Consider the following 24,592-nt stretch of genomic DNA (forward strand, 5'->3'; position numbering starts at 1 on the left):
TTGCACACATTGATCAATCATTCATAACACTCAGACTTCCAAGGAAAGCTTTGCTGTCCCTGACCTGTATGGGTACTGGCTTTGCCTTTCAGTCCTTGACAGACTGCCCGTGCATACTCAGAACTTCACTCGCGCAGGGCTCCCCTCTCCCTGTGTATGAGGAGGAAAGAGTTCTTTTGGCTCAGAGTTTCTGTGACTTCCAGCCCATAGTTATATGTCACTGTTGTTTGGACACTTGAAGGGAGAGAGGGAGAGGATGAAGGAGGTGGGGAGAAGAGAAGAGTGTGAAGGGGCCAGGGTTGTCAGAGGGACATCAGCATTCCAATATCCTCTTAAATGTCAGACCGCCCATGACCTGATGTCTTCCCACTATGCCCTACTTCTTCAGGGTTCTATTATCTCCTAACAGAGCCTCAGGCTGACAGCTGATACATGGTCTTTGTCTTAGTTACTTTTATGTTATTGTAATAAAATATTATGACCAAAGCAATTTATAAATGAAGGCGTTTAATTTGGACTTACTGTTTAATAGGGTTGGAGTCCATGATGGCAGAGAAAAGGCAAGAACAGTGAGAGTGTATATATTGATCCACAAGTAGGAGAGAAGGAAGGAGAGGAGAGAGGGAGGCAGGGAGGGAGGGAGGGAGGGAAGGAGAGAGGGAGAGGGAGAGGGAGAGGGAGAGGGAGAGGGAGAGGGAGAAGGAGGGAGAGAGAGAGAGAGAGAGAGAGAGAGAGAGAGAGAGAGAGAGAGAGAGAGGAGGAAATGTCAAGATACACCAGCAAAGTCATGTTTTAAAAAGGACTCTTGTCAGAACAGACATGTTAGCTAGTCTTAGGGAAGAGCCTTCAAAACTAGGTAGTATGACCCCCAGACAAGGCATTTACTGAAAGTGGATTTTACAAGCAAGCTTATGATTAATTAGAACTCAGCCATGTAGGCCTCACATTCACTTTTTCTCACCTATGGGCTTCTTTCTCTCTCACTCCCTCATAAGTTTTGTAAAAGAAAATAGCAGGTATTCTACTGAGAGTCAGGCAGGGAGGTTCTGAATTTTATTATCCAAAAGCAGCATCCAGAAACCTTAAGAAATCAGGGGCACATGTGATATTATAGATACACATTGATTAAACTTTAGTCTCCTCATCTTAATATATATATATATATATATATATATATATATTGCTTTATGGACAATTCCACCAGGCTCTGCCCAACACCTACCTAGCAATAGCTTTCCTCATCACCTGCCACCATTACTACCTGTGATGCAGCCAAGGTATGAACCAGATGCAACAGCATATAAGAGGATTTCTTGCTACTCCAACCTTCCTCCTCTTCTGCTTCCACTTCCCCCTCCCCTTCTCCCTCCCCTTCTTTTTCTTCTTCTTCTTCTTCTTCTTCTTCTTCTTCTTCTTCTTCTTCTTCTTCTTCTTCTTCTTCTTCTTCTTCTTCTTCTTCTTCCTCTTCTTCCTTTTCCTTCTTCTCCCTCTCTATCTCTGTCTGTCTCTGTTTGTCTGTCTGTCTGACTCTCTCTCTCTGACCCTGGCTAGCCTCTCTTCTTCTCCTCCGCTCTTTCTCCTTTTCTCTTTCCCTCTCCCTCTCCCCCTCTCCCCCTCTCCCCCTCTCCCCCTCTCTCCCTCCCCTTCTCCCTCCCCTTCTTTTTCTTCTTCTTCTTCTTCTTCTTCTTCTTCTTCTTCTTCTTCTTCTTCTTCTTCTTCTTCTTCTTCTTCTTCTTCTTCTTCTTCTTCCTCTTCTTCCTTTTCCTTCTTCTCCCTCTCTATCTCTGTCTGTCTCTGTTTGTCTGTCTGTCTGACTCTCTCTCTCTGACCCTGGCTAGCCTCTCTTCTTCTCCTCCGCTCTTTCTCTATTCCTGCTTTCTCTGCTCTCTTGGTTCTGCCTGCCTCTATCTCTTATACAGGCCCCCCTCCCCTCCCTTCCCAAAATAAACCTCCTTTAATAGTAGGCCTACGGCAGGGTGATTCCTCAGGAGGACACCTCAGCACTGGACAGAGCCTGCCAAGTAACTCCGTACTCCTGTTGCTTTATATCACAATTTATATTTCATCACAACTAACATTTTAAAAGCAGAGTAAGAAAAGCAAGGAAAAGACACAGACAGCATCATGGTTTCAAATATTCAAATAACTAGCATTAAGCACAGTGAATTGTATTAGCAAGTAATAGAGTATTTAAATTGAAGAAAGGCTCAGGGGAAGGTGGAGAGAGTGCTCAATGTCTTTTTATCAAAAAAAAGGCAAAAAATAAAAACCAAGCTCTCAAAGAACTTGACAATAAAATTCTCATTACATCATGTCATGAGAACAACTTATCTATATGAATCTGGATATGAAGCTTCATATCCAGCGAACATAGACTCTAGCTCTAGCATTACCCTTTCTGAATGGTATTGTTTTTATTATAACATAGCAGACTAAAATTTATAAAGGACAAAAGTAACTTCTTAAAGGAGACATCTCATCAGATGGCAAGTAGCTTTGCTTATAACTCAAACTCAACAACAGAGATCAGCCTGCCTCTACCTCTGGAGTCCTGGAATTAATTTAATCCTTTGATTTTATAGTTTGTCTAGCAAAAGCAGTTTAGACTTTTTTTTTTTTTGACTACTTAAAAAAAATACCCTTCTAGGTACCTTTAGGTTAGCTCTCCTAATTTTCTGATCTGATTTTTCTCTCCTCCCATAATTAACTTTTGAAAGCATGAGACCCATATCATTTTAAGGAAGAAGCTTCAAATTAACATTTTAATTAATTTTAGAAAAGCCTGCCAGAGATAAAGTCTAAAACCAACATTTTTTCTTAAATTTAAATTTTCTGATAGAGAAGCAATTTTTCTTATGTATCCCAAAATGACCCAAAACTCATTTAGACACACAGACACTAAACATTTTTTTTAAGGCATGCCAATGATTATTAGTATGCAATAAGGGTTTTTGGGGTTTTTTTTTTGGTTTTTTTTTTTTGGTTTTTTGAGACAGGGTTCCTCTGTATAGCCCTGGCTGTCCTGGAACTCACTTTGTAGACCAGGCTGGCCTCGAACTCAGAAATCCGCCTGCCTCTGCCTCCTGAGTGCTGGGGTTAAAGGCGTAAGCCACCACGCCCGGCCTGAGTTTTTTTTTTTTTAAATGCTGAACTAGAGTGGTCAGAGTTTTTCCTTCAGGAACCTGGTGGGAGGGGGGACTGGTTTCTGCCCATTATTGTCTTAGAAATCACTCTAAGTTTATAAAAGACGGGTCATCTGCAAGTCTCCTTAAGGGACCCAAACTAGTAAGGCTCAAATAGCTTCATAATTACATAAATCATGGCAGAACTTGTCGACCCTCTTGTCTCTATTCTAAGAGGGTCCACAGAATCTCAGCGGCTGAGGAGAGAGCCGTCTGATCTTCCCTGTCACATGATGGATGCCCCAAATAGCTCAACAAAAATTTACATATGTTCAAAAGCGCTTCCAAATTGACAAGGCCTGGCTGACAAGTGACATTATTGTTAGATTATGAGCCTATCTCTTTAAGACAGTGTTGTTCTTGAACAGTCTTTCCTCTTAGAACTGACATATCCTTTTTACACAGGCCACAGCAAGGAAAAAGCAAACCTAAAACAAAAGAGACCTATGATTGTCAGGAATAGCCATCCTGGTCAAGAGGTTGTCTGGGTTCTGATTGTCCCATCAGGTGGTCTGAGTTGACTTGACACACGTTCCCACTCAGGCTGCCACACTTTCCTTCTCCCAGCAGGAGATTTCTGAGATTCGTTTCTTTTCTTTTTTTCTTTTTTAATATTTTTTATTAGGTATTTTCTTCATTTGCATTTCCACTGCTATCCCAAAAGTCCCCCATACCCTCCCACCCACTCCCCTACCCACCCACTCCCACTTTTTGGCCCTGGCATTCCCCTGTACTGGGGCATATAAAGTTTGCGTGTCCAATGGGCCTCTCTTTCCAGTGATGGCCGACTAGGCCATCTTTTGATACATATGCAGCTAGAGTCAAGAGCTCCGGGGTACTGGTTAGTTCATAATGTTGTTCCACCTATAGGGTTGCAGATCCCTTTAGCTCCTTGGGTACTTTCTCTAGCTCCTCCATTGGGAGCCCTGTGATCCATCCATTAGCTGACTGTGAGCATCCACTTCTGTGTTTGCATAGTCTCACAAAAGACAGCTATATCTGGGTCCTTTCAGCAAAATCTTGCTAGTGTATGCAATGGTGTCAGCGTTTGGAAGCTGATTATGGGATGGATCCCTGGATATGAGATTTGTTTCTTTGGGGGGGGGGGAGTCCCATTTTTTTCAATAGTCTGATAGATCGAGAGACACAAGTATCTCCTCAGAATGTCTTCATTTCTTCCAAATTGGGGGTTACAGTAACAGTAGATTATAAGGAAGGTGGCAGACCAGTTAAATCTTGTATGATAGCAAACAAAAGAAGGTAGAAATAAAAAATATCTAGTAAAAGATCAGATGGAAATCAAAATATAAGCATAAGAGGAAAATAAGGAGTCTGTCTGCACCATAATAGGTTGAGGCCAGGAAATCTAAATTTATCGGTCTAGTCTCATGCAAACCCATTGGGTCTCATATTCCACAACCGTGATGTGAAGGGATCTCGAATGCTTCTAACACTCATTGGCATCTCTGACCAGGAGTTGGAATGTGATCTGTAAGGAAATTGTCGCACTGATACAGCATAGGGGTCTCAATCAGGCTTGCTTTCCTTGCTAGTTAAAGAGTTAGAAAGGCAGTAAAAATCTCTAGCACAGCAGGTAGCAGCAGAGAAATCTCAAACACCACAAATAGGATCAGATCAATTCCACGGTTGTACAAGGGTCCATGATTCACCAAAGAATGATACCTTAGACTCAAATGGAAACAAAACCAAAGAGCGGTTTATTCTTCACAAGTCCAGCAAGCTGGGGTCTTCCACTTACCAAGATGGAGATACCCAAGTGAGCTCACAGGCCCGGTTTAAAGCACCTTAGGGGAATTCCAGGGAGGGGTAGGTGACCTTTATCTTAATTGCTTGACTCTCAATCTACGGACATACTAGAACCATTGCTGGGGGACGGGGCACTGGAAACTGTTGCTGGTGAAGCCTGGAAACTGTTGTTAAACCACTGCCTTTGCCTTAGGCTGGGTGGCTGGGCAGCTTCTGATGGCGGGGCAGTTTCTGATTGGCTGCTCAAGGCCTGGGGTTTTTCCAGTAACTGACTTGCCTGGACTAGACCAGTTTTTGGGAACAGAGATCTAGGTCTAGTCTCCTGAACTGCCAATTTGAAGCCTGTCATGGAGTCAGCCTGTTTCAGTCTCCTCATTGAAGCCTAGATCTCTCTTGATTGGCCCACAGCTGTTGTGTAATATATTCTGATTAGGCCTTGAATTTGTTGAGCCAATCCACCAGCAGGGTCCCTGATGGTGGGAGACAAAAGCTTACAATTTGTTTCAAGTCTGGAAGGTAAGGAAAAAGCCAGCCATCTCAGAAATTCATGGCCTTCATCACCTCTCTCTGTCTACCAAGAAGTCTTCCTTCCTTCCTTCCTTCCTTCCTTCCTTCCTTCCTTCCTTTCTTTCTTTCTTTCTTTCTTTCTTTCTTTCTTTCTTTCTTTCTTTCTTTCTTTCTTTCTTTCTCCTCTCTTTCTCTCTCTCCCTTTCTTTCTTTCTTTCTTTCTTTCTTTCTTTCTTTCTTTCTTTCTTTCTTTCTTTCTCTCTCTCTCCCTCCCTCCCTCCCTCCCTCCCTCCCTCTCTCTCTTTCTTTCTTTCTTTCTTTCTTTCTTTCTTTCTTTCTTTCTTTCTTTCTTTCTCTCTTTCTTTGACTTATTTATTTATTTATTTCATGTATGTGAGTACACTGTTGCTGCCTTCAGACAGACTAGAAGAGGGCATGGGATCTCACTACAGATGGTTGTGAGCCACCATGCGGTTGCTGGGAATTGAACCCAGGACCTCTGGAAGAGCAGTCAATGCTCTTAATCACTGAGCCTCCAAGGAGTCTCTTAATGTGAGTCAATGAGAAAATATGAACAGGGTCAAGCAGCAGCATTATGGTGGTTTGAATAGGAATAGTTCCCAAATTTGAATGGTTGGTCAGTAGGGAATGGAGCTACTTGAGGGTGTCCATGCTGGAGTTGGTATGGCCTTGTTGAGAAGTGTGTCACTGGGGGTGGGCTTTTGGGTTTCAAATAATCAAACTAGGTACTGTGTCTCTCTTTTCCTGCTACCCGCAGAACTCTTGAGCTACTTCTCCTGAACTCTATCTGTTACATAATGCCATGCTTCCTGCCATAATGACAATAGACTAAACCGTGAAACTGTAAAACAGCCCCAATTAAATGCTTTCCTTTTATAAGAGTTGTTGTGGTCATGGTGTCTCTTTACAGCAACACAACAGTGACTACAACAAAGATTTAAGTTCCATTAAGAGAAAACAAAAGAGCTGGGCATGGTGGTGCACGCCTTTAATCCCAGAACTCGGGAGGCAGAGGCAGGTGGATTTCTGAGTTTGAGGCCAGCCTGGTCTACAAAGTGAGTTCCAGGACAGCCAGGGCTATACAGAGAAACCCTGTCTCGAAAAACCAAAAAAAAAAAAAAAAAAAAAGAGAGAGAGAGAGAGAGATAAAGAGATAACAAAAGTCTAAAGTGCTCTGTGTCTTCCACTAAGAATCCTCAGAGATCAAGTGTTACGCCTTGCTTGTAAGAGAGAAACAGATTATAATGTTCAGTGTAATTGTGAGGAACCTGAAGAGGGAGTTTGGAAGTTGCACAGATGAAGATTGCTTCACCATGGGTGTGTGCATGTGTGCACACACATATAGGTGCATGTGTGTGTGTTTGGGAGTGTTTATAAGTGAAAGACTGGTTAGGATACAGAAAGAGGGAAAGAAGAAAGGGGAAGAGAGAAAGAGAGGAAGGAAGGGCAAGAGACAGAGATAGGAGAATTAAAAGAGTGAGAGCCAGTAGAAACTGTATCATGGGGGGCAGGGGTAAAGAATCAACAAGCAACCCTAGTTAGTGGAATAGGGAGAGAAAATAGAAAAATCACTATAGCTCTCTGTGACCCAGGAAAAACAGGAGAGGATAACATTGTCAGAACAAACCAACAGGTTCGTGATAATGTTACCTTCCTGGCAAGAGAAGATATATAAAGAGACACTTGTATCCGTCCTTTGCTATCAGAGTAGTCCCCAAGGAAATGGTACTTTTCTTCCCGATCACACTAGGGAAGAAATAGGCTGACACCTGGTACCAGCCAGAGAAGAAACTTGTCTCAGCAGCATATTTTGAGGGTCCAGCGCTTCTGAGAGCACCATGCATGCAGGCCGAATGCTCACATAAATAAAAGAAAAAAGTTACATTGAAAGACAGGATGCGCGATGAGACCCCAATGAAGTTTGGCTTGGAGCCTTTGATGGATGAGCAGGGATGAGTGTTTAGGCCTCCATTTCTAAGTCTCAGGTTGAGATAAGAACATGGACTACAAAGGAAAATGGTTTCATGATGTACTCATTCAGTCAGCTTTAAAATCCCTTCCTGCTTCACTTGCCTTTCCCTTTGATCTTTACCCCAGCCCTGCGCGCTGTGGGAAGCAAAGTGACCTTCCATAGCCATACTGCTCTGAGTTCCCAGTCCTCACGATGCTCCGACCCTTGCCTTGTATGATGGCACACATGGCCCCTTCCCGTCCTCTTCTAGTCACATCTGCCCAGGGACTAATAGTAACAGGGCTGCGTGGCATCCTTCCGTCCCAACACCATGGCTTCTTTGGGGGACTGAGAATGAGACGTAGAACAACAAAAACAAAATTCTCGATTTCACATTGCTACATTTTTTTTAAAGATTTATTTATTATATCTAAGTACACTGTAGTTGTCTTCAGACACACCAGAAGAGAGCACCCAATCTCATTACAGATGGTTGTGAGCCACCATGTGGTTACTGGGATTTGAACTCTGGACCTCCGGAAGAGCAGTCAGTGCTCTTAACCGCTGAGCCATCTCTCCAGCCCACATTGCTACATTTTACTTGAGACCCGGATTGTATGTAATTTTAAAAAGTCAAACTGAGGTTGCAATTCACATTCGGGGTTAGAGAAGTGCTGACAGTACTTAAACATGTAGAAAAATGGTAGGGCAGTTACCCCAGTCATTCAGGGCCTGATGTTTAATCCCATATATTTCAGGGGAGGGGAGGGGAGGGGGAAGAATCTAGAACAAGAAGTATCAGGGCATAGGCTTTCCTTGGATTCTTGCTTTTATCACAACCCTGCCCCTGGTTTCTCAGAAAAAGGTCTTATGATTGAGATATTGTTCAGGATAACTCCAAGCGTGCTAAATATGACAGCGCCCCTGTTGGCATTTTGTCTAGGCTCTGCCCCACAGTTACCTGGCAACACCCAGGTGTGCCTGACTCACAATAAAAGGTGCTGCCTGCCCCCTTCTCTCTTGCCTTCTTGCTGTAGCTCTGTACTTCTGGGTCCTTACCCCTTCTCTTCCCATTCCAGGTGCTCATGACCGGCCTCTGCTCCTCTCCTCTCTCTCTCTTCTGTCACTTCTGTCTCTTCTACCCTCTCAACTACCCTGCCCATACCCTGAATAAACTCTATTCTATACTATCCTGTCCTGTCCTGTGGCTGGTCCCTCAGGGGGAAGGGATGGCTCAGTGTGGGCCCCTGAGGTGTCCCCTTCCCCCACATCTGACTACAATCCACCAAAACATATTCCTTCTCTTTATTGCTTTAAGACACAATAACCCCCATCCCAACACACCTCAAAGCTCTGAAGTCACTTTGTCACAGGTTTTTAATTTCCCGAAATTGGTGTGGTCTGACCTATGACGTTTCCATTATCAGGACCCTCAGTACCTTCAGTACTGGCTAGAACTTCCCTCTGGGTAGGTAGGGAGCCTTTCCTCAGACTATAGGAAGCACTTGCTACCATGTGACTTCCACTTTGTTGGATAGTTTGATCTCGTTCCATGACAGCTCTTTTTCTGTAAAATTCTTCCTTCCTAACTGGTGATTGAAACTTTTGGTTAATGTGTCTGTTCCTTTAATTATTTTAAAATAATTTATTTAATTATTTTAGCAATTTCTGGAGATGAGCTTTCTCTCTGCTCTCATTAATACAGGTTTCCCATTAGAAACCCCTAGTATAGGAAGGTCGCTCAATAGTGGTAGAAAAGCCAATTCATAGCAAGTGCCCATAGAAAATGTTTTTCTTTTTTAACTTCAAAAACATTTTTTTTTATTATCACGAAAAGAAATAAAGACTCTTTCATTACCAAAGTCATGCAATGTTAATTCTTTGACCCTGCCAACAGCAAAAATAGCATCTCTACAGAGAGCCATGTCGGAGAAGCACATAGTTCTTTTGAAAGAATTACACACACTTTTAAAATCCCAGCCCTCGGGAAAGAGGCAGGCAGATCTCTTGAGTTTGAGGCCAGCCATGTCTACAGAGCAGGACTTCAGGGACTGTACAGAGAAAAACAAACAAAACTTTATACATTTATATAAGTATTTCATCAAAGCAAACATTTTTTCCAGTGTCAGAGAAAGAGAAAATAATCCCAAGTGATTTCAGCCCAGTGAAAACAGCACCCTGTGAGCCAGGCACACAGGTAAAGTATAACCTGTATAAGGTACAACATGCACATCTGTTACCCTGCCCTTGGGAGGCTGAGGTAGAAAAGCTAAATTAGAAGCCAGCCCCTAGACTACACCTTGAGGCCTTATCTCAAAACCAACCTTCTAAATAAAATCAAAACAAGCCTAGAAACCAGCCTAGAGCCTTGGGTGAGATACCCTGCCCCAGAAAAACATAACACCAACAACAGAGGCAGCATTTAGCCATCCGTGATGTCATAAAAGACCCAAATGTGCAGGGTCCTATAAGAACACCACCACCCTCATTTGAAGATTCTTTTTTTTGTTTGTTTATTTGTTTGTTTGTTTTTATTTAGATGTGTATGTATATATGTGCTTGTGTAAGCTTGTGTGCACCTTGTGCATGCAGGTCCCCTCAGAGACTGGAGGGTATTGAATGTCCTGGAGTTAGTAGGCAGTTGTGAACGTCTTGCTGCGCGGGTGCTGGAAACAGAATCTGGTGCTCTGCAAGAGCGATGGTAAACACTCATATTGAATAAGGCATCCTCCCACCCCCATCCCCACATTTAGAAAACAAGTGAACAAAAGAAAAAAATATTCTACCATCACCAACAAAACAACAACAAAAAAAAACCTTCTTTCTCTCTCCTTCCTTAAGTCCCATAGATGATCCAGCCTTAGGCACAGGAAGAAAGCCAGCTGCTTCCCTTGGCAGCCAGAGAAGGCTCGCGCCAGGTCCCTACTACAATCAAGGCGCAGATCCCCTGTTTCTGGGACAGATGTTCAGGAACTTATAAAAACATCCTCAGTTTTCTTTCTGGAGGTGGGGCGGACAGACGGAACTTCCTTCTGGAGGGCGGACAGACGGAACTTCCTTCTGGAGGGCAGACAGACGGAACTTCTCAACAACAGACATAGAAGCCCTTGAAGCCAAAATGCCAGCGCTAAGGAGGTATTTTCTCAATTAAGATAGATTTTTTTTTCCAGATGAACCTAGCTTATGTTAAAATCACATGACAGCCAGCTGGCACACTTAAGAAAAAAAAAAAACATTTAATGATTTTATAACCAACAAACACCCACCGCACACCTCCTGAAAGAGCCAACAGCCACTGACTCCCCAGGGCAGGCACTTCTCCTTCCAGCCCATGGCTTGTGCCTTTTTTTTTTTTTTTTTTTTCAACAGTTCATTGGCTTTAGAAAAAAAAAAAGAAAGTTTCCACCATATCAGCCTGCGGCCTGTGGTGCCACTTTCCCCCCAAGCATTACAGCCTCAGAACAAGAGCATAACGCCATTCAGGTTCTTATTTAGACATTTTTTTTTTTTTAAAGTTTTTGTTCCTAAGGTTGTTCTCGTCTGAACCTGCACCTGGCAGCCCTGACAGACTGTGCTTGTCACCCTGGTCCTCAGTAGGCCACTTCAAAGCAAGTAATAATGAATAGAAAGGAATAAAGAAAACAAGAATGAAAGATCACATTCATTGGGAAACACATTGGCAAAAGGAGCAAAGCAGCCAAATGGCCGTCTCCTGCTTCCAGCTGTTTAAGGGATTCAAACCTGGGACGGGGGTGTTATGTTTAGGTAAGGAAAAGAAGTGTGCCTAGTAAGCCATCCTGATCAAGACCGGCTCCTACCCGTCATCCTTGTCTTGGCTCCAGTCTCTCCTTCAAGGTGGTCCGTCTGACTCGTCGGCAAACTCTGTGCAGAATCTTTTTCCTGGAGACAAACTCTGGCAGGCACACGGCTGCCAGCCCCTTCTTTCCCAGCATAAGACTGCTGGGGAAATTCCAATTTCTTGGACTTCCGTCATCTCAGGAATCTGTTGGCCTAAGGGAGGAGCACAACTGTCTATTTACAGCATCTTTACCGCAGAATGGTTAGGTGAACAACTCCAAGCATCTCTGCTATCGGGAGCTGGGCTCATGGGGTCAGATTGTGAAGAGGACTGGCTCACCCAGGCAAATCTCCTCAGTCAGAATGGACAGACAACCTGTATCGGAGACAGCTGCTTAAGAAGAGTTTTCTAACCTGGTCAGAGGAGAAACTTGTCTTTCAACACAAAAGCAGGGCTGGTGCATCATGCTTGGCTCCACAGTGCTCACATCTCTTAACATCACACTTCCTGGTTCTTGTAAAGTTCGTGTATGGTTGGACAAACAGGGTTATGTTTTTACGGCAACTCACCCCATTGGCTTCACTAAGTATGATTTCTGAGTTCTGTTCTGATGCTTTGTGCCTGTCACCTAAACCTGCCTGAGCAATAATAGGATTACAGATTTCTAGGACTGAGGATCTGAGGTCTGAGTAGGGTGTTGTTCCTTGGGGTACACAGCAGTTGCTCAGAGCTCGAGGAGGCTCTTAGTGATCAGCTCTGCCAAGCCCCACCTTCTTTGCTCGTCCGTGAGCCCATCTCTGTTTTCTTCTGCAGCCACCACAATATAGTTTCTTCAGGGCTACAACCACATTGCTTTTTTCTGGTTGAGGCAGACAGCAACTGGTGTTTTAGATTTTTTAAAATATCCAGGTCATACTAAGCACAATCCATCAAGTATCTAAAAGAGAGTTACCAGGACCACCAGGATCCAGGCACATAGGAACTCCAACAGACCAGTGGCATAAGTTCCTTCCAGTCTGTCTGGGCCAGTTCCCTAAGCAGACCTTAGACACAAATTCTGAAGCCAGTCCCACAACACCCAGAAGAAGCTCCACTCTAAGGCACTCAACCAGGCCAAGGATCCCAGGATCCCAGAAGCTTAGTCACACCAGGATCTCAGGGTCCCAGAGGCAGCTTGACTGCCAGGAGCTCTGACACACCCAGGATCTCAGGATCACAGGATCCCGGAATCACAGGATCACAGAAACAGCTTGACTCTGAGGAGTTCTGACACAATCAGGATTACAGGAAGGACAGGAGCCAATCAGATATAGCCAGGACAGGTAGCACTATCGAGAACCAGATGGTGGGAAGCACGCATAAGAACATAAGCAACAGAAACCAAGGTTACTTGGCATCATCAGAACCCAATCCTCCCAACATAGCAAGTCTTGGATACACCATCACACTGGAAAAGCAAGATTCAGATCTAAAATCATTTCTCATGATGATGATAGAGGACTTTAAAATGGACATAAATAACTCCCGTAAAGACATTCAGGAAAACATAGGTAAACAGCTAGAGGCCCTTAAAGAGAAAACACAAACATCAACATCGTTTAAAGAATTACAGGAAAGCACAACCAAACAGGTGAAGGAAACAAACAAAACCATCCAGAACCTAAAAGTGGAAATAGAAACAATAAAGAAATCACAAAGGGAGACTACCCTGGAGTTAGAAACCCTAGGAAAGAGATCAGAAGTCATAGATGCAAGCATCACCAACAGAATACAGGAGATAGAAGAGAGAATCTCAGGTGCAGAAGATACCATAGAAAACATTGACCCAACAGTCAAAGAAAATAAAAAATCAAAAAGCTCCTAACTGAAAACATCCAGGAAATCCAGGACACAATGAGAAGACCAAACGTAAGGTTAATAGGTATAGAAGAGAGTGAAGATTCCCACCTTAAAGGGCCAGTAAGTATATTCAAAAAAATAATAGAAGAAAACTTCCCTAGCCTAAAGAAAGATATGCCCATAAATATACAAGAAGCATACAGAACTCCAAATAGATTGAACCAGAAATGAAATTCCTCCCAACACATAATAATCAAAACACCAAATGCACAAAACAAAAACAGAATATTAAAAGCAGTAAGGGAAAATGGTCAAGTAACATATAAAGGCAGGCCTATCAGAATTACACCAGACTTCTCATCAGAGACCATGAAAGCTAGAAGTCCTGAGTAGATGTCATACAGACCGTAAGAGAACACAAATGCCAGCCCAGGCTGCTATACCCAGCAAAACTCTCAATTACCATAGATGGAGAAAACAAGATATTCTATGACAAAACCAAATTTACACAATATCTTTCCAAAAATCCAGCCCTTCAAAGGATAATAGATGGAAAACACCAACACAAGGAGTGAAACTACACCCTAGAAAAAGCAAGAAAGTAATCTTTCAACAAACCCACACAAACATAATTCCACCTCTAACAACAAAAATATACAGAAAGTAACAATCACTTTTCCTTAATATCTCTTAATATGAAAATTAATATTACCAACATATCCTAATCGATTGAAATTCAAAAATATGAGGAATTAGACATTTGTTGGCTGTCATCCAGTGGTCTCTCTAATTTGGTAATTCGAGAAATAGGTCCAATATTGTACAACCCATATACACTTTCTGCTTGTTTGTACATGACAGTGCCTTGTTGTGTACCGCATAATGGTCTTTAAATCATGCTTCTCCTATCTCAGCCTCTCTATTAGTAGGTTTGTTTATTTGATGTTTTTACACTATACTATCTATGGTTTTCATAACAACTTACATACTTCAAAATTATTTATACAGCCAAAAGAAATGCTAACAATTAATTTGGGAGGTGGCTTGTAAGAAAACAACAAAGAGTGAGATTGAATGTTTTGTTTGATATCTATAATTATTGTATCAATTTTGAAAAAGAGGACCGTATAAGTTGTTCTTTTTCTGAGATGAATGCTTTTTAAAATCATCACAGCGAATGAAACAAAATCTTACCCGCACCTAAAGTTTGTGCCACCCTCCAAGCAGAACCATTGTTCATTGAAACGGTTGATGAATGACTTCATGGAGAGACCATCTTAATACACACACCATTTCTTAAATGAATGTAACCTGTTCCCTGTGGGCGGAGAATGATGACAATCACTCAAGTCAAATAGCTTTGACCATCGTAGGAAATATGCTATGGAAAATTATTAAATATTAAATACACAGGGAATATTAATATTAACATTAATAGTAATATTATATATTTAATTAAATTGTTAAATATGCAGGAAATATTATTTGTATCCAAATAATCATGCCTACAATTCATTCCTTGGCACAGCAAAACTGTCAACTCTTAGCTTAGCTACTACTTTGGTCAAGTCCACACCACTGCTTACCCTTCTTTGCTGAACCACTAGGCTACAACAGTGTGAGGCTTAAGGGACTTCAGTTGTTTTGTTGGTAAACAGGGCCTCCTCTTCTCAGTTGTAAAGTGAAGGATTTGGCCCAGATAATTGATAAAGTCCTTTTCAAACCTTACCTTGTAAGAAATAGATTTTAAAAAAGAAAAGGGTTGGTTTCTAAGGGGCTTTTACTTACAATGCACTGGAATAAGTCAGAGAAAATGCAGAGACAGGAGTATGACTGGTTTAATCATGATAGTCAAATGGGATAATTAGGATTCAAAGCTGATGGATTTTTTTTTTGCATACATTTTCTATTTGACTGTCTAGCAGCATGAGAGTATCTGCTAACTGCCACGTCTCTCACTTTCTTCTGCTTAGCTTGGATTGCTCCATCATTCTGTTTACACGTGCTTATCTTGATGACTAGCAGTGAGGGTAGTCGTATTTATAGGGGAGGAAAATGTTAATTTCATTGGGCAAGAATAAGATCACTGCCACAATATTTGAAATTTGACCAAGAGACTTCACAGAGACAAATTGAAGCAAGCTTTATTAAATACTGGGCAGGATGACGGACACCAGCCGGGTCCATACCCAAGATTCCCAGAGAATGGCAGAGAATTGTTAGTAAAGTGCTTATAAAGACAAAATCCACAAGGCTGCATACTTCCCACCTTTGTCCAATTGGGGGAAACCATACATCCTGTCATATTTTCTGTCTCCATGTGATCAAGCACAGCCTGTGCAGTTGGAGCAAACAACCTCTTTTACAGAAGTAAACGTATGTGATCTGTCCCTGGGCAAGTGTGGCTTATAGATTAGAGGCATTTTTGTTTTACAGAGCTTTTAAGCACAGTAATTTTAAACCTAAAACAAAACTGTAGTAGCCCTCACAGTAGAAGGAGAAAATGTTTTAAAACTGGGAGTAGTCAGAGTCTGTAGGTGAATATTCTGCCCCAGAACTACAGTGAGCTGTCCTGGGGAAATTTCTGACCCCAGAGCAAATTTGAGGACAGCAGCCCAAGTCAGCATTCCCTAGTGCCTCACAAACTTTGCTGCAACTATAAACACCTAAAGAGCCTTTAAAATGCAAACTCTTGGGCTGGGGGTTGTAGTTGTGTTGGTCGAGTGCTTGCCTAGCTTGCTGTGCCCGAGGTTCTCAGTTCCATCCCTAGCACCCAAGCACCACATTTGCCACACTGGTGGCTTGCACTTGCAGAAACACTTGCATCAGCACTTAGGAGGAAAAGACGGCAAGGTCAGAAGTCCAAGGTCATACTCAGCCACATAACAAGTTTGAAGTTAGCCTGGGCTACATGAGACCCTATCTCAGTCTCTGTTTCTCTGTCTTTCTCTGTCTCTGTCAAACACACACATACACTCACACTCACACACACACACCACACATACAGATTCTTGGTTCTTATTGCCTTCACTAGACATTATAGTTTAATTGGAGTATGACGAGGCTAGAACTCTTACAAGCATCCCAGGGACTCTGATGTAGAACAACGGCTGGGAACCCTTTGAGTCTGGTTGGTATCCTGCTGAGCTGATAACATGAGTTTATTTAAGATCTGTGTAATGGAAAACCCACCAAGGAAAACCACCCAGAGACAGTATATACCCAGTTGAAGTCTTCAGTCCTTCTGGGACCATGTCCCAGGACCTAGGTGTGGCCCCAAGTGTCCAGAATATGGGGTATTTTAAGACAGAATGACATCTTGGAATCTTACTTGCTGCTTGCAGAGTCTGGGTTCTGCACAGTAAACAGCTTGAATCAAACAGTTCTATCAAAAGATAAGCGATTAGCCAGAGGGGCTTCTGCACAAACAGGCAGTTTTAACAAAGGCTAAAACAATTAGCTAGGACAACCTGACCTGCGGTTCCCAGAATAGAGTTGGGTTGTTTTCCAGTGGAGTCTCTGTGAAGAAGATTCAATTCTAGATAAACATGGAAATGGCCTCAGCAAGAATACAAGCTGAGGGAACCTTGGCACTGCCTTGCCCCACCACACTGAAGGTGAAATTATAACTGCTCCTTTAAGACATTAAGAGGGCTGATCTCACAGCCTTATGGAGTTGGACCACAATCCCTTGCAGCTCTCTGGAATGTGGGTGGACTCCTAACTTATGGTCCTAACCAGTACCTGGATCTGCCATGCCTTTGCAACAGAAGTTCTCCCAAACTAAACTCTGAGGTGTAAAAACTCCTACCAGCTCACAAACTTATAAAAGCCCAGATGGTTTCCTTTGTTTCTGGAATTTCTCTGAAGGTGCCATTCTCTGGGTCTTGCCTGCCATTCCTCTCAGGGCAGCTTTCTCGTTATTTTTGTTACTCTAACTTTAAGCAGTCCGTCTCCTGGAGCTCTACCCTGGGCTTTGAGCAGAAGTCTCTCTTTCCTTTGAGGCTCTGTTGCAGATTTAAATACACTGCTCTTTCTTCTTCCTTCCTTCCTTCCTTCCTTCCTTCCTCCCTCCCTCCCTCCCTCCCTCCCTCCCTCCCTCCCTCCTTCCTTCCTTCCTTCTTTCTTTCTTTCATGGTTTTTCAAGACAGGTTTCTCTGTATAGCCCCGGCTGTCCTGAAACTCACTTTGTAGACCAGGCTGGCCTCGAACTCAGAAATTCGCCTGCCTCTGCCTCCCACGTCCTGGGATGAAAGGTGTGTGCCACCACTGCCTGGCTACACTGCAGTTTCTTGGCAGTGTTTTCCCACCCCGAGGCCCAATCATGGCCTCCAGGCCCCTTCCTTGTTAGTTCCTGCCCTGAACCATTCAATGCCACTCAAAATCTGTTTGTGTTCTTATGTACACCTTAGAGTCTGCCCCCACCGCCTTTTTGTACATGATGAGCTTAAAAGCAACAGGATGAAGAGTATGATGCTTGCAATGGATAGCCAAGATAGCCAAGCTTCTTATCTTTCCTTGTATTTTCTTTTTTTTTTTTTTTTTTTTAGATTTATTTATTTATTATATGTAAGTACACTGTAGCTGTCTTCAGACACTCCAGAAGAGGGCGTCAGATCTTGTTACAGATGGTTGTGAGCCACCATGTGGTTGCTGGGATTTGAACTCCGGACCTTCGGAAGAGCAGTCGGGTGCTCTTACCCACTGAGCCATCTCACCAGCCCCTTTCCTTGTATTTTCATATCAAGCACTCAACCCTACAGAGTGATAAAGAGGAACCTGTTCCCTTCATAGGATTGTTCTCTGAACTTTGGGGAGTTTGGAAGATTAGGGAAGGTGCTTGGCCCCATACCTGACTCCCTGTCCCCAGAACTCAATACATTCCTGCCGTGTATGCTTCCTTAGAATTTCAAACCCATGTTTCATGTTTGTAAGAAAAAAAAGTTTTACAATAAACCACACAATTAAATTACCATGGGATTTACAGCATTTATTTTCTAGAGATCTCATGATTGTATATTTTTTTAATATAAAATTAATTCTGTACAAAAGAAAAAGCATCTACAGCTCTCCTACTTGTCCTCAATTTGCCCTTCTTCCTCTTCCTCTTTTGTTCTATGAGCTGAAATGATTGCGACAGCATTGTTCAACATAGTCATACACTAGTGACTTTCTTCGCCTCTTGAAATCCCAAGTCAGCAGGAAGTCATGAATAGAAAAGCTAGGGAATCTTAATGATATCTAAACAATATTCTGAACATTTTTTTGTAACTTTGCAACGTCTTGGTTGGCTTTTGACCAGATCTGCTACTCAAGCCACATGAAGGACAATGCTGTGATATAGGGGGTTGGTTTGACACTGCTTGTACTTAAATGCTAAATACTGGCTCCCAAGATCTGGTTGCCCACTACAAGCAGTTTCTTACATACAACTAAGTGATGCTATGTATGCCTTTTTGTGATTATAAAAAGATAAAGAAATATTAAGATATGTTCTAAGGGGGTGTGGTGAGGTGTGGGGCAAGGGGAGGTCTTGGCAGGTCCATGTCAAGGCATACCTTCCCCCTGAGGGACCAGGTACATGATGACATGATAATATAGAATAGAATAGAATAGAGTTTATTCAGGGCATGCATGGGGAGGGGAGTTAAGAGGGTAGTAGAGGCAGAGAGAGAGAGAGAGAGAGAGAGAGAGAGAGAGAGAGAGAGAGAGAGAGAGAGAGAGAGAAGAGAACTAGAGGCCGGCCATGACCACATGGAGAGAGGGAGAGGGGGAAAAAGGGAGCAAAAGGCAAGAGAGAGACAAGAGTAAGAGAGTAAGAATAAGAGGGAGGAAGGGCCACGCATCCCCTTTTATAGTGGGCCAGGCTTACCTGGCTGTTGCCAGGTAACTATGGGGAGGAGCATACCTGGCTGTTGCCAGATAACTGTGGGGGTGGAGTCCAGACAAAATACCAACAGATCTTGCTCCCCAATTTAAAACTGTTGGTTAAATAAAACTGGTGACAGCCAATTACTAGGGAGAATAGAGACAGATGGAGTTTGAGTTTCCAGGCCAGGGGTCACAGGTAGGCACCATGAAGGAGGAGGGAGAGAAGGAGGACAGAGGAGGAGAAGACTGGAGAACAGTAGGTCTCCATGAGTGTTGATGAACTAACAGCACACGCCAGAGTGACAAGTCTCCCCAGGACACCACATTGCTGGAGCAGAAGTAACTTGGGGAATTTCAAACAGCAAGTATTTGGGGAGCATAGATGAACCAGTAGCTAGACTGGCATGAAGAGATTTTGATTAGGGGTAATCCCCTAGTAATTACACAGAGCCTATTAAATACATATAATAGTTTGAGTCTCATTTACTTAAAGTTAAATGAGGATTAGTTTAATAAATATTACTTTACACTGTGAGAAACCTATGTTTGCCAAGTCACGTAAATACAGATGCAGTGGTCAGCAATTTTTATTGCCAATACCTCATAGTGGTGGTGCATTTAAAGTCATAAGGTATAATGTTATCATGATGTAAAATAAAAAAATTATTTTTTCTTTTTCTTTTAAAATGTATTAATTTAATGTAAAAAATGTAAGTACACATGTGTAGCTGTATTTTATTAATTAATTAATTAATTTTGGCTTCATTGGTTTTGTATATCTACCACCTTTCTCCACCCTTATTCCATCTTAATCCCTTCCATCACCACCTCCAACATCAGGTAGGAGAGAAAGAAGGTTAGAGAGGAAAGGGACATAGACCTCTTTAGACTACTTCTTGTTGATTAGGCCTATAGGGTTCCTTGGGGCAGTTGTTAGAATATCTCCAACCAACAATCCGCTATTGGTCAGTAGTAAAAGCAGCAAATTCAGGAGCAGGACTCACCACCAACATGGCAACCATGGAAACAACCATCCCAGGCTTTCCCAGGCTCTCACTTTTATACTCTCTTAAGAGTCCCCAGAATTCCAAATGTAAACTATCTTCAGCTGGCAAAAATCATGCCCCTCCTACAGCCTGAGACAAATCATACTTAGCAGCTGTGGACAATCTAGAGCAGCCCCATATTCCACACCTGGAATTAAAACCAAAAACATAATCCCATAACATAACTGGGTTAAAAGATAAAATCTCAATACACACCTGCTTAGCATAGTCTGAAAGGAAGTATTTTCTTGGGTGTGTGGGAGGATAAGTAGGAGTAAGAGCTAGGTGGGTTGATGAGGAAGATGACTGGAAGGACTTTTTGGCAATTTTAATAATACATCTTCTTGTATCCCCAGAGTATTCTACTGGGGTACCTAGGTTGTTGAAGCGATACAGTCACAAACAGTGGGGTATTCTAACTCCTAGACATACTGCTTCAGGCTCATCATACATTTTTCAAGCCTGCTGTGTAAATACTCTGGTTTTGTTAGTTTTGTTTTGAGACAGGGTTTCTCTATGTAGCCTTAGATCTCCTGGAATTCTCTCTATAGACCAAATGTGCCCCTGAACTCAAGAAATCCTGCCTCTGTCTCCTGAGTATGGGATTAAAGGTATGCCACTTCTGGCAATATATTCTCAGCTTGAAAGTATGTCAAAAATGTGAAAGGATGGGAGGTACCTACTTCACATCACCCCAATCATCTTTGCTTTGGTAAAGATTTTGATAATTCTAATATTTAAAGAGAGAAATCTAAGAACTCTTGATGATTTCAAAAAAGCCATACAATTTTAAAATGTTCTTTCCAATTATGAGGAAAAACAAAATTAGTTTGTCATCAAAATTATGATAAAGAGATGACTCTGCCAAATATTATAGTATCAGAAAACCTGGGTTTTCCCAGTTTGGTAGGCTATGATTACCACGACAGCTAGATGATTATCTTCAATCAAGAAACAAACAAGAGCTGGAGAGATGGCTCAGTGGTTAAGCGCACTGACTGCTCTGCGAGAGGTTCTGAGTTCAATTCCCAGCAACCACATGGTGGCTCACAGCCATCTGTAATGGGATCCGATGCCCTCTTCTAGTGCGTGTCTGAAGACAGCTGCAGTGTACTCAGATAAATAAAAAAATAAATAAATCTTTAAAAAAAAAAAAAAAAAAAAACCTCAAAGCAACAAAAACCAAAACACTAACTTCACTTTGGGGAATCCTTGAAAAACCTAACTAGTCTTCCCCACGGGTCAGAGAGGAATTGATATATTTCTAACTAGTCTTCCCCACGGGTCAGAGAGGAATTGGTATATTTCTAACTAGTCTTCCCCACGGGTCAGAGAGGAATTGGTATATTTTCTAACTGCAGATAATTTCTTCTCCTTTCCAACATTGACCTGTGGCTTTCTTTTTCCTTTCTAGATTTATGTGTTGCTAGGTTTAACATGAACTTTACTTCAACCTTAAGCATGGATTGGGAAGAAAAGAAAATATGTCTAGGGTGGAGTCTGCAATAAGGAATGCAAAATTCCGAATCAGGGCTAAAAACCAGATTCAATGGTTTAAGGTAGGATGTGGTCCAAATAGGAAAACCCTGAGGAGATGGCCCAGAAACCAGATCTCAGGCTCAAGTACTAAAATTTTAGACCAGGAAGCACTAGGAAGTCCAAATGAAAAACTAGGGGCCAGAGATTATGGATTTCAGCTCAGGAATAGAGCTAAATTGTCTGTTTTACCAATACCGTTTACCAAGCCAATTCTTCTGTTTTTCAATTTAGATAAATCCATCCAGGGTTGTGATTGCTCCTGAGATGGGGTTTTAAGAGACATCTGGAAACGGCAAGATTCCAATTGGGCACCAGATGGCTAGCCACACCCAGGCATTATCTCTTGTTGCCTGTGACCACTACCTTACCCACAGCCACCATCTCTAGTCTTCCCTTCACTTCCTGCCTCGCCTTTCTCCTCTGTGAATACTTCTCCACTTGCGTTTTCATTTGAATTTTTTTTTAAACCTCTTTTTGAAATTTTGAGACAGGGCCTTTCTTTATAGGCCTGGCTGTCCTAGCGATGTGTCTTCCTCTGCCTCCTAAGGGCTGGGATTAAAGGCGTTGCCACCATGCTCCCGTTACATTTTTAAACATATAGATTACTTTTCTACAAGACAGGAAAAAAAGTGAATTAAATCCACATTTGGGTTTTCATCAATGTATATTACTAAATATTTGTTAATTAAACGACAAAGGTCTGAAATCAATCCAAGAGCAGAAAACAAAGCAAAACAAACAAAACCCAAATGAACTTATTTCTCTTTTTTTCTCCAGCTACAAGAAAGTCACCGTTGCAAATCTGTACAGCTTGGATCTCTGCCAGAAGTAGGCAGGATTAGTCTGCAAAGATGCGGTCACTGTCGCTCTGGTACTTAGGGACATGCGGGTTATGGTGGATTTAAGGAGAATGGCCTCATAGGCTCATATATTTGACAACTTGGTCCCTAGTTGCTAGAATTGCCAGGGTAGAATTATGGGGCATGGCCTGGTTGGAGGGGGCGTGGCCTTGTCGGAGGAGGCGTGGCCTTGTCGGAGGAGGCGTGTCTCTGGAGGACTGCTTGGGGTTTGAAAGGCCTTCTGCTATCCCCAGTGTCTCTTTCTGCCTGGTGGTTGTAGATCAACTTGAGGGCTCTCATCCATCTCTACCACAATGCCTGTGCTTTGCTTTCGTAGCCTTTGACACCATAAGCCAAACGTCACGGTCATGGTGCTCTACCACAGCTACAGAACAGTAACTAAGATGGGTGGATCCTGGGGTTCTAGAGCCCTTGTCATTTCTTCATGATTGCAGCTAGCAGACATTCACTTTGCTTTAATTCTTTCTCTTCATCCTTTATTGTTCTATCTTCGTAGTATTTTGAATCCTTACCATGAAAAGCTGTTGAAAGATGGTGGATTGACAAAGCACACTTGTCTCTCTCCCGAGACCACATTGGAATGGTAATAAAGAACACAATGGCAAATAGAAAGGGCCCAAGTGGGTGAAATTTTCCAGTCAGTGTTTGTCAGTGGGAAAGCATGGAACGGTAACTGAATTAAGGGGCAGAGGGAATCGTTTAGGAGGCCAAAAGTGCTCCTTTGTGCAGGAGGGCGACAGAAGCCCAGGGCAGTTTAAAGTGAGTGGGTCGAGCCCCTGGGGACCAGTACGAAATGCGTGCACAAGTATATTCACCCTCAACTATTATCTGCGTGCCCTCCGCAGGAGGCCAGACTGTCAAGTGTTTTAATGGAGTTTTTTTTTTTTTTTCTGCTTTCAAATACTTCCACAGATTTCTTAAACTTCCTTTAGGGCCTGTTTCAGCATAACTACACTTGTCAGGAAATTTGCTTTATACTATTAGCTAGTTTAATTATTCCATCCTGTACACACTATCTTTCAAAGAAGCTGGGGCATAATTCTCTCCATAACACGCATGCTTATGCTTGAAGATAATTATAAAATGTTCTCTCAAGACGAATGACTTCTATGTCTTTCGGCACAGCCATTTATTTTCCAAACCCTTTATCACCCTTGTGTGTCCCCTCTGATCTGCTTCCAAATTTCCCGCATTTATCATGCCAAGCCATAGAGCAGAATACTGAAAATGCAGCACTCCTGAGAGATCCCTGCAGCAAAGAGAAGGCAAGTGCTGAGGTGTATTTTATTTTTATGTAGATTTTAAAGCACCTTTCCTTGCCCTGTTTTGTCACTTGAGGTACACACTGTATCATCTTCCTTCCAAACTCGGATTGTTGTGTGGGTCTGTCTATATTAAGCAGGGTTGAGACAGAGGTAGCCAAGCACTCATTTGCATCTGTTTAAAGTCCACCAGGTCCTGAAGATGTATCAGAAATTCATAGTTCTTTGTTTCCCTTGGAGCAGAAATAGTCTAGGAATGGGACAGATTATAGCGGCGTCTATAGTCCAGACTTTAGGAGACGTTGAAATGTTCTGTATCGGTGTGTGACAGTATGCTGCGGTGCATGGGTACATGGCCTGTGAAAATGTGGGCAGGGCAAGGAACTGGAGGCGAGCTCCACTCCCACCTTCTGGTCGCACTGGAGAGCGAAGCAGCTCTACCACTGAACTGTGATTCTGGTCCTCTGTAATTTATTTCTGAAAGGCTATCTTAAAAATGTGCTAAAGATTGTCTTCATCATGAAATCCTGTCTCAGCTGGCCCAGAACTTTGACTTAACGTTACCTATAAATAGTTGTATGTAGCTAGCCGCATGATCTTTGAACCATCCTTAGGTCAGACACTTAAGCTGAAGAGTGCAGCAGAAGTCATGCTGTTTTGTTTCGTTCTCATTAACTGGTGATGATCCAAGGATGGAACCTAGGGCATCGTGCATGCTGAGCAAGCACTAGGAAGCTCGATCTTCAGCATCACCTCCTCTCTTCTTTTAGTTTCAACTCTTGTATTTTTGAGACAAGATTGTGCTAAGTTGCTGTCTTAGGGTTTTACTGCTGTGAACAGACACCATGATCAAGGCACTTCTTATAAGGACACCATTTAATTGGGGCTGGCTTACAGGTTCAGATGTTCAGTCCATTATTGTCGAGGTGGGCGCATGGCAACGTCCAG

General features: G+C 42.5%; 1 long non-coding RNA gene across 1 annotated transcript; it reads right to left on the reverse strand.

Annotated features, from left to right (window-relative positions):
• Window positions 1-9,224: 9,224 nt before the first annotated feature.
• On the reverse strand, window positions 9,225-11,721 carry Gm38773 (predicted gene, 38773). The gene is made up of 3 exons (NR_168027.1): window positions 11,641-11,721; window positions 11,247-11,439; window positions 9,225-10,488 (listed from the first exon to the last, which is right to left on the reverse strand). It is a non-coding gene; the product is annotated as a predicted gene, 38773 (long non-coding RNA).
• Window positions 11,722-24,592: the final 12,871 nt, after the last annotated feature.

The sequence above is a fragment of the Mus musculus genome, chromosome 6 (assembly GCF_000001635.26).
Source record: "Mus musculus strain C57BL/6J chromosome 6, GRCm38.p6 C57BL/6J".
NCBI classification, from domain to species: domain Eukaryota; kingdom Metazoa; phylum Chordata; class Mammalia; order Rodentia; family Muridae; genus Mus; species Mus musculus.